Consider the following 9,628-nt stretch of genomic DNA (forward strand, 5'->3'; position numbering starts at 1 on the left):
AAGTGATTTTCTAGACGTATATGTTTTATTTGAAAAGGCTGCTTTTCTACTAGTAAAATTTTATACATACTTAGTAGAGGTTGTGTCTTAGTCTAGGTATATATTTGCCCATTGCTATTCATTATATATAGAGAACTTAGTTACACAGAAACTATAAATGCTCACTATATTCTCAAACAAATATCCATGATAATCTCCAGCTGCAGCTTAACATTTTACATCTCGAACTAATGCGATCAAATAGTCAATAGTTACAGTAAATCATCACGAACCATATCAACTAGATACTAGCTATGTTTATTATCATTACAATGTATAAGGTTAGTTACCATACTAAGTAATCCTTTGCCCATAGTTGAGCATAAAAAAGTCAATAAACAAGATAAATAAAAAATTGGGACTTTAAAAACCTGCAAATATACATCGTAGGAAAAGTAAGCAAACAAGGCTGGAGATACTGTAGACGTTATTTACTCAAACTACAAATCCCTGTTTTAACTCCACTAAATGTAATTCTAGGTAGCAGCATGGAGCGAAAATAGGGGTTTTTAGTTTGAGTAAATAATGTCTACAGTATCTCTAGCCTTGTTTGCTTAATTTTTTTACGATCCATATTTACAGGTTTCTAAATCCCCAATTTTTTTATTTATCTTGTATACGCAGCATGCTTCTTCCAGACTATTTTATCTTTACATTTGTGAGTTGGGATAAAAATTATTTCCAGGTAGACATATCTTCTAAAATTTAGGTACTTCAGACAACGACTTTGATTTGACAATCAATGTACTATTTATTTTAATAAAGCATAAATATATAACACATTCAATCGCACAATATATAGCACGTGTGATCTTAGAGTCTATTAACAAACCATAAATATTTATAAATTAACGTTTTTCTACACTGATCGCCTACAGTTATTTTCAACACTGTAAGAACCACACGGTTTTAACTCATTCCGATTTTACAACAAGCGATTTACATTTTTTCTCACAACTCCGAGTAAAAAAAACCTTGACCGTATTTCTTTCACGGCTTGGCCGTATATTTTCCGAAGTATTAATCATGTTAAATTTAGATAATTGATAATAAATCTATCATTTTTTCCTTCCACATCTTTGAAATCTACGAAACTTGTATCTCATTTCCCTCCTCCTGCTAGATTACAAAAATCTACTGTTCCAATTTGATTCAAAACAAAGTCAGTTTCTATTAAACGATTAAAATTTAAGGAGAAAATAAACCACTAGTAATAATATAGCAGTTAACAATAAGCAATGACAACTCACGCGTGTATTTTCAAGACAAATACGTTTACCACTTTTGTATCTTTGTCTCTTAATACAGGTTTGTTCAGTGTGATAAATATCTTATTAGAAGGAAACCGGAATCAAACGATGTCTAGAGATGCAGTCCATCAAAATACTCGAAACTTTCTATTATCATGAAGTACGTTAACGTAACACGCACAAAAATTTCTAATTAACACATCTTCAGATACAAACCGCGCGTTCAACTCCTCATCTGTTTCGTGATACCCTAACTAAAGACAACTCAGAGAAAGTCGGTTAAAAACCTTCTTTGTTGTCTTTCCCTTTTTTATTGAATTATCTCCGTTTACCTTTGGCTTATGAAGAGTCAACCACGTAATGATTGATCGCAATCAAAAGTTTGTTTTCTTAAGAATATGTTCATAAAATTGACAGTGTGGAAATCTGCAAACAGTCTTCGGTAATTTTGTTCATTTTAATGTAGAACTGCACAATAGGCTATCTACGCTGTGTTCACTGCGGGGATCGAACTCCGATTTGTAGTATCATAAGCCCTGAAGCTTACCGCTGAGCCATTGGAGAGGATATGTGGCAGTACGTAGTACGTTTTGCCTTATCTGTTTGGATACGCCCCCCAGTGGCACAGCGGTATGCCTGCGGATTTACAACGCTAGAAACCGGGTTTCGATACCCGTGGTGGGCAGAGCACAGATAACCCATTGTGTAGCTTTGTACTTAACTACAAAGAAACTGTTTGGATACTGGTGCTCTTTTCGAGCTTAAGTTGTTCATAGGTCGTTTTAAGTTTTGAAAAAAACGTGAAAATAGAATTTCCAGGCAAAATTACAAATATGTTTTGGAATTAACTGTTAATTGACAAGTTAAAAAAATAATAACTTCCCGATACTAACTATGAACTAAAGTTGGCAAAATAAATTCCAAAAGTGACACCTTTGTCAGCTCTGATATTTAAAATATTGTTGACAAAAAGAAGCATAATTTAAAATATATTTAATATCGGTCTTTTTTTTTCTTTTTTTTTACACATAATCTACATAATAACATGTTTACTAACACTGGTGGCGTAGCGGTAAACCTGAGGGCTTATAACGCTAAAAACCGGATTTCGATACCTGTGGTGGGTACTACACGACAAAATGGACAAAGCAACAGTATATTTCTCCTGAATACCTGTTTATCAGAAAAATTCAAAATTATAACTTGACTTGTTTCATTTATCAAAACATAACAGATGATGCATTTTCGCAAGTCTTGAAACAGTGTTGCTTGTACAATACACACACACACACAACACACACACACACACATACACTGCTGCCATCTGTCGTAGAGGAGAGTAAATAATAGTGATTGAGGCCATTATTTCACACGAAGTAATAACAGCGTGGGTCTAAATTGCAATTTTGCAATTGCAAATTTACAATTTTTCACCATTACTATTAGACACAAGGGTATCTCCAGAGAAGGGAGTGGTTCAGGGAGGATGAAAGAGTAACCCCCTTTTTGGACTACAAATAAACATTGATTCCAGCAAAACCAAAACCCTTAGTACACCCAACCATAGCATGTTCATATTTACTGAACAGCTGACGGTCCTGTTTCCCAGGTCAACGTGAATGAGCAAGTACCATATGGTTCTATACTGTATTGACCAGGCAAACGTCATACTGTACAATTACTATCTGGCTAGAATAAATCTTTCATATTTGCAGCATGGCCTGGTGGTTAAGGCGTTCGACTCGCAATTTGAGAGTCGTGGGTTCAAATACCCGTCACTCAACCCCCCTCTTTCCGCCGTGGTACGTTGGGATGTGTCAGTCAATCCCACTATTCGTTAGTAAAAGAGTAGCCCAAGAGTTGGCGTTTTTGGTATTGACTAGCTGCCTCCCCTCTAGTCTATCAATGCTAAATTAGAGACGGCTAGCGCGGATATCCCTCGTGTAGCTTTGCGCGAAATTCAAAACAAACCAAACAAGCCATATTTGCATTTACGCTATGGAACTAAATACACTTCAGAAGGCTGTGGTTATTTGTTTACATCTACATACTTCTAGTTAGTTCGACACAGTACATTACGGTGCTTCCATGTGCCCCACCGGTGGTCACAGACAATTATGTTTCAAAACCAAATTTCTCTTGTGGCATACGAGTATGGGACACTGTGACTGCTCCTCTGCACCTTTTGTATGTTTGATTTTATTTATATTTAATGTATTATGTGGCAGCCAACGCGTTAAACTGAAGGATTCAAATTATAGTGTGTCTACCTACCAAGCTTAATCCTTCCGTTATAGGTTTTATCTGCATCAGGTTTTAGTAGGTTCTCACTTGGCACAGTTCGAACATTGTTACGAGCTATGATTAATATTTACTTCTGATCAAAATAAGCTACCTAGATATATTAGAACTAATAGTTAACCCAGTAATCAATATAGCTAACTTAATATGCCGTTTTTACTTACAACGATTAGAATGCATTGTTTCATCATTTGGAGACCTTGCTCTCAGCGATATTTTCGACCATAATCCCAATATCTCAAGAGGCTCAAAAATATAATAACAAAAAATAAAATATTAAACATTCTACCAATACTGCTAAAGAAAATAACACAAGCAAGTGTTAATTGTGTTTATTAAACACCTGTGCCCCTCATTTATGCTATACTGTATGTTCAAGTCACTCAATTTGATGGTGTCGCACCTGTCCACAAGATTGTTGGGGATTTTTTGGTATACGAGTGACTTTTGACCCATGACCGTCAAAAGCTAATCAGGTCTAGAACTTTGTATGTAGCCCCTATTGTATAAGTTGCGTAAAAATATATATCCATCTTATCGTGAGATATTTGATCCACAAGAATGTGGGGGATTTTTGGTATGCCAGTGACCTTTGACCCATGACCGTCAAAAGCTAATCAGGTTTAGGACTTTGTATGTAGCCCCTATTGTATAAGTTGCGTAAAGATCTATCCATCTAATCGTGAGATATTCGGCCCACAAAATATGGGCGAATAATCAATATGCCCCGTTCTGCGATGCATCGCAGTGGGGGCATAAAAAATAATATAGTATACCTTAGTTAGGAATACATAAACACTAAGCTGAGTGCGACTACTTTTCCTCTGACCCTGCAAAATAGGGTGTTATTACCTTTATACAGGTTATCAAATTTTACTCATTATTTAAGAATTTGGAACTTATTAACAACGTATATATATATATATATATATATATATCAACAATACCAACATAGCCATTAAACTACGAAATCCGGAGAAAAAAGAAAAGCTAACAGTTTCATGGTACACAAGTAAAATCACCTGGAAGTTATTCAAATGTTTTTTCAACTTTGATTGTCAATCTCCTGACGTAAGTTGAATTCTCGAATCTCATAAACCCCAGTATAATACTTGATTGCATTATGTCCACTTTCAATTTGAACTTCACACAAAATACTGAGATCCTTTTTGTTCCTACAAACTAATGTTAAATCGAAGGTAATTTTCATCTGTTTGTCTACTGTTATATTGTAATGTATATTTTATTGGGTTCTTTTTTAGAATATAGATTACTAATTAAACACTTACGCACAGTTTAAAAAGTATAGAACAAAAAACAATGTTCTTGGATCAACGTTAACCTGGATTGTTTGTTTGTAATTAAGCACAAAGCTACACAATGGGCTATCTGTGCTCTGCCTACCACGGGTATCGAAACCCGGACTCTATTCTTGTAAGTCCTCAGACATACCGCTGTGCCACTGGGGGGGGGGGGGCGTTAACCTGGAAGTTTATTTTACATCCGTATGCCGCAAAAAATAAATAAGATATATTACGAAGATAAATCTCCAATAAATGCCCTGAATTTCAAACTAATCCAAACTTATTCCCACACATAACAAATCATTAGTTTACCCCAAACCCACTTCAATCCATAAACACTATGTTCTGCAGTTGTACTTCATGGCTAAGGAATGAGATCAACCCTCTGCTGGCTCGCCAGGCTGGAATAAAATAACAGTGGCAAAAAAAGTACTTCATTGGAAACTAATTCGTGTTAAAAATCAACATATAAATATTATTAAATAAAGAACTGCAGTGATCCAGGCAATAAAATGTTTACAAAATATCCCTTTTCAACTTTTTATTAAACTGCTCACTGTAATTTAAATATGAAGCTGTAAACACATTTTTCTGCTTAGCTATATCACTTTTTTCATTTTAATTAATATGTATTTCGCTCATTTCGTTTTGAAATACGGGCTTAAATATACCATATTAAATCATCTGGTCAGTGTCTGGTAAAATTTAAATCAATAAGATATCGGATTTTATGTAAATTCTGAGTTTCGAGTACAGTACATTAAGTTTAGTTCTTGTTCTGTATAAAAAAAAGACCATTTAACCCTCCTTTAAGTCTTCTTTGTACACGTAATCAAATGTGACAACTTTGTAATTAATCCAACCAAGTTTGAACTGGTAAGGCATAGGAAAGATATGAACCTATTAGACACATGGAACTAATATGAAGATGATACTTTGTCCAAATAACTGACTTATGAAACAAGAATATCGCATTTCAGCTTGTTATATTTGGAACTTCTAAGAGTTAAATATTGTTCATGCTTTGAAATCTGAGAACCTATCAACTTGTTTACATCATATCTGGACTATACAATAAGGATAAACTATATGTGTGAAAACTATATGTGTGATTGTAATCTATACAATGTGTGTATATTTGTGTGTGTGTGAAAAAAGGGAGAAACTGTATATTAGTATAGATATTTAAACTCGGAAATAAATTTAAAATGGCTTTATGTGGTGAATATTTTTTGTTGTTGTTGACTGAGTGAGAAGAAAAACTTAAATAAGTGATAATAAAGAATAAATTGACACGTCTAAATAAAATACAAAAAAGTTTTCATTTAGACGAGTAACCTTATTTTTAATTATCATTTATCCAAGTTTATATTTTATTTTTATTTTTGTTATTGCTCTGCAATGAATGTAAATTAATCGTAGCACGAAATGAATTTGTCATTCTTCATACCAATAACAATACTAGAGAAATTGAATAAAATATTACGAAATTTGTCTGTTTTTGTTTTTCATTCCAATCAGTAAACGCCGAAACATTGCAAATTATTTAATACACACACTCATATCCACATACATATATATTTAACTTAATTATAAAGGACAAGGCCTACCAAGGCTGTGTGTTATTCTATTCAGAAGCCTGGTTTTTAATAACTAAATAAAAAGTTCCCTGCACGAGACACTAAGTGCTCTTTTAACTTGCAGGGCCTTCCTTTTACGTGTTTTTATTTTAACAGGTATTGAGAAAGTGTCAGATCACGTTACCAGCGTTACTAGATCCACCCTTAGGCTTCTTCTCAGCGGTGGTCTTAAGTATTCTGATGTTTCGTAAGAGGTTGGCTTATGGCGAAAGAAATCCATCCTATTGAAAATATTTGACTAGGAAACCCGAGTACTTCTCAAAAAATTTAACTCCTCTCGAACAACTGAAAAGAAACCCTACACTTCCACAGCTAAACTTCCACAGTCGGTTAAAGAGAAAGAAAACAGTATGTACGTTGGCTTTTATTAAATTGTTTAACAGAAGTCACATGTGATAGAGGGCGTTCAATAAAGATAGAGACTTCCACAGTCGGTTAAAGAGAAAGAAAACAGTATGTACGTTGGCTTTTATTAAATTGTTTAACAGAAGTCACATGTGATAGAGGTCGTTCAATAAAGATAGAGACTTCCACAGTCGGTTAAAGAGAAAGAAAACAGTATGTACGTATGTGATAGAGGGCGTTCAATAAAGATAGCGTAGATGTCTTTTACAAATACATATGATACATTTTGTGTATTTTTATTAATATCAAATACCCTCTTTCACACGTAATTTCTATTGAAGCAATTTAAAAGCCGGCTTACATTCTACTCCCTTTTCCTTTTGCCAATTGAGGAAGCTTTATTGAACGTCTTGCTTTTAAATTTCTTTTTCAGTTTTTCAAGAGGAGCTGAAGATTTTGTTTGTGTTTTTCTTGTCAGAAGTACATTCTATTAAACTAAAGAAATAGAAATCTAAACAAGACATTTTCAATCGTACAGGATTTACTCATAAAGAGAGGGAAGAAATTACTTCCCCCAGTGATCAGGGCACGCATCCCTGATTTATTCGGTATGTTTTTGAGGGTGTTCGTTTGTTTGTTTTTTAAGTTAAGCACAAAGCTACACAATAGGCTATCTGTGCTCTGCCCACCACGGGTATCGAAACCCGGATTCTAGCGTTGTAAGTCCGCAGACATGCCGCTGTGCTACTGGGGGGCAAGGATGTTCGACAGTAGGGACATCAGCAATAAAGCAGAGTGGAAAAAATAGCAGACAAAAAGTGACATCCATAATACTGACGCTAATAAGAATGATATTACTACTAACTCAGATTGGGAAAAAATACTCTATTGGGCTTGTGTGAAAATCATAAAATTGCTATTTTTCTATATTTTTATTCTTGAAATGACCTTAGTGGCTCAGCTAGTCAACAGCATACACCGCCAACTCTTTGGCTACTCTAATCAAGTTGTGGGTTTTTACTGCCACCACTATAATGCACCTACGGTGCCAAAGTGTGAGGAGAGACTTTGCATCGACGGGACGCGAACAACAGATCTTCGGCACGCTAGACACTTGTAAACACTTGGCAATTTTCCGAGGGAAAAGTTACTGTTTTATTGCTCGATTATTCAAGAACAGCTAATAACTGATTTAAGAAAATTTGAAAACAAACATAACTAAGTTGAAATCAAAGTTTTTGGAAAAGTTTATACATAGAATAACTGAATAAAAAGTAACCTGTGTTTAGAATTCTATGATGATATTTCTAGATCCACATTTCCAATCATTTTTACTTTTATTTTATGCACTTCTAAATATATTCTACAGTTATGAATAAGTCTCAGTATGTTCGTGATAATTTTTCTCTTCTATTCTACAGTCTGTTTTAATTATATCTTTAGAATTGTTTACCTTATTTCAAATATTTAGCAATAAGTAACCAGGCGATTTTTCTCTTGTATTCAAATATGTACTTTATTTATGCCTTTATTTTATTTTGTTTCATGTAGCTAAGAATGAGTCTTCATTTCTTTATGATAATTGCTCTCGTGTAATTAGTTCAATTCTATTTTTATTTATTATATATTTTTCTTCTCAGGCTGGTTTTTAGAAAATAAGACTTTACACAAAAACCTGTACTTTAGTAAATTATGGCATTAAAAATGTGAACATTACGTCTCCAAATGCAGTTTTAGTATATTTAATTATCAACAATTTCGTATCGCTGGAATTACAGAAGCAAAATGCTTTAAATGTTTAATATCCCACTATTCGTTGGTGAAAGAGTAGCCCAAGAGTTGGCGGTAGAGGTGATGACTAGCTGCCTTCCCTCTAGTCCTTCACTGCTAAATTTGAGACGGCTAACGCAGATAGCTCTCGTGTAGCTTTGCACAAAATTCAAAACAAACCAAAACCAAACTCTGACCTGGCCGTTTAACCAGTCACATGCATAAGGGGCAGTTTAGGTGAACAAACATTTTCGATGTAGAAGTAAATTATTATCATAGTCCAAGTTTTTATCCAAATCGTTTTTATAAACGATGCTTGGATGTTTTGAAGCTTAAGCTAAACCCCTTCTTGAGTTAGTACTCGTATTGTTTATGACTTTAGTTAATTATGAACTTAATGTTAAAACTAATGTGAGAGTTATAAAGTTTGTTGTCATTAAGCTCCTTTCGAAAACTAAAACCTGTACTGAAAAAAGTTTACAGGCGAGACAATATATATTATGTTATAAACCCATTAAAAGTAATAATATTAAAATCCCGCGTTTGAAAATTTATTCAATCTTTCTTCCTCTTCCTCCCCTCGGTGGCTCAGCGGTAATCTCGAGGCTTGTAGCGTTAAAATTTGGGGCTCGATACCGGCGGCAGGCACCACGCAGATGCTCTAAAAGAAACAAACGATTCAGATGAGATATAAAGCGGTCTATTGTACACTCGAGAACGTGGAAACGTTAGGATTGGTTTGACAATAAAAGTAACGCAGTGCCCCGACAGCTATAGCCAGATCGTGGCCCATAGATACGCCATAAGCTCTACCCCGCGTTCACCGATCTTCACATAAATATAAATGAATGTGCAGACAGTTTTTTATGACTTTCAAAGAGACTCATTTCAGTTTCAGCTTTTCCTTTATATAGTTTAACATCATAATAAATGAATACGTGGTTTTGAGACATTCACACCTAAAGTAATCTTGAATGTG

This window comes from Limulus polyphemus, unplaced genomic scaffold (genome assembly GCF_000517525.1).
Source record: "Limulus polyphemus unplaced genomic scaffold, Limulus_polyphemus-2.1.2 Scaffold322, whole genome shotgun sequence".
In the NCBI taxonomy this organism is placed as follows: domain Eukaryota; kingdom Metazoa; phylum Arthropoda; class Merostomata; order Xiphosura; family Limulidae; genus Limulus; species Limulus polyphemus.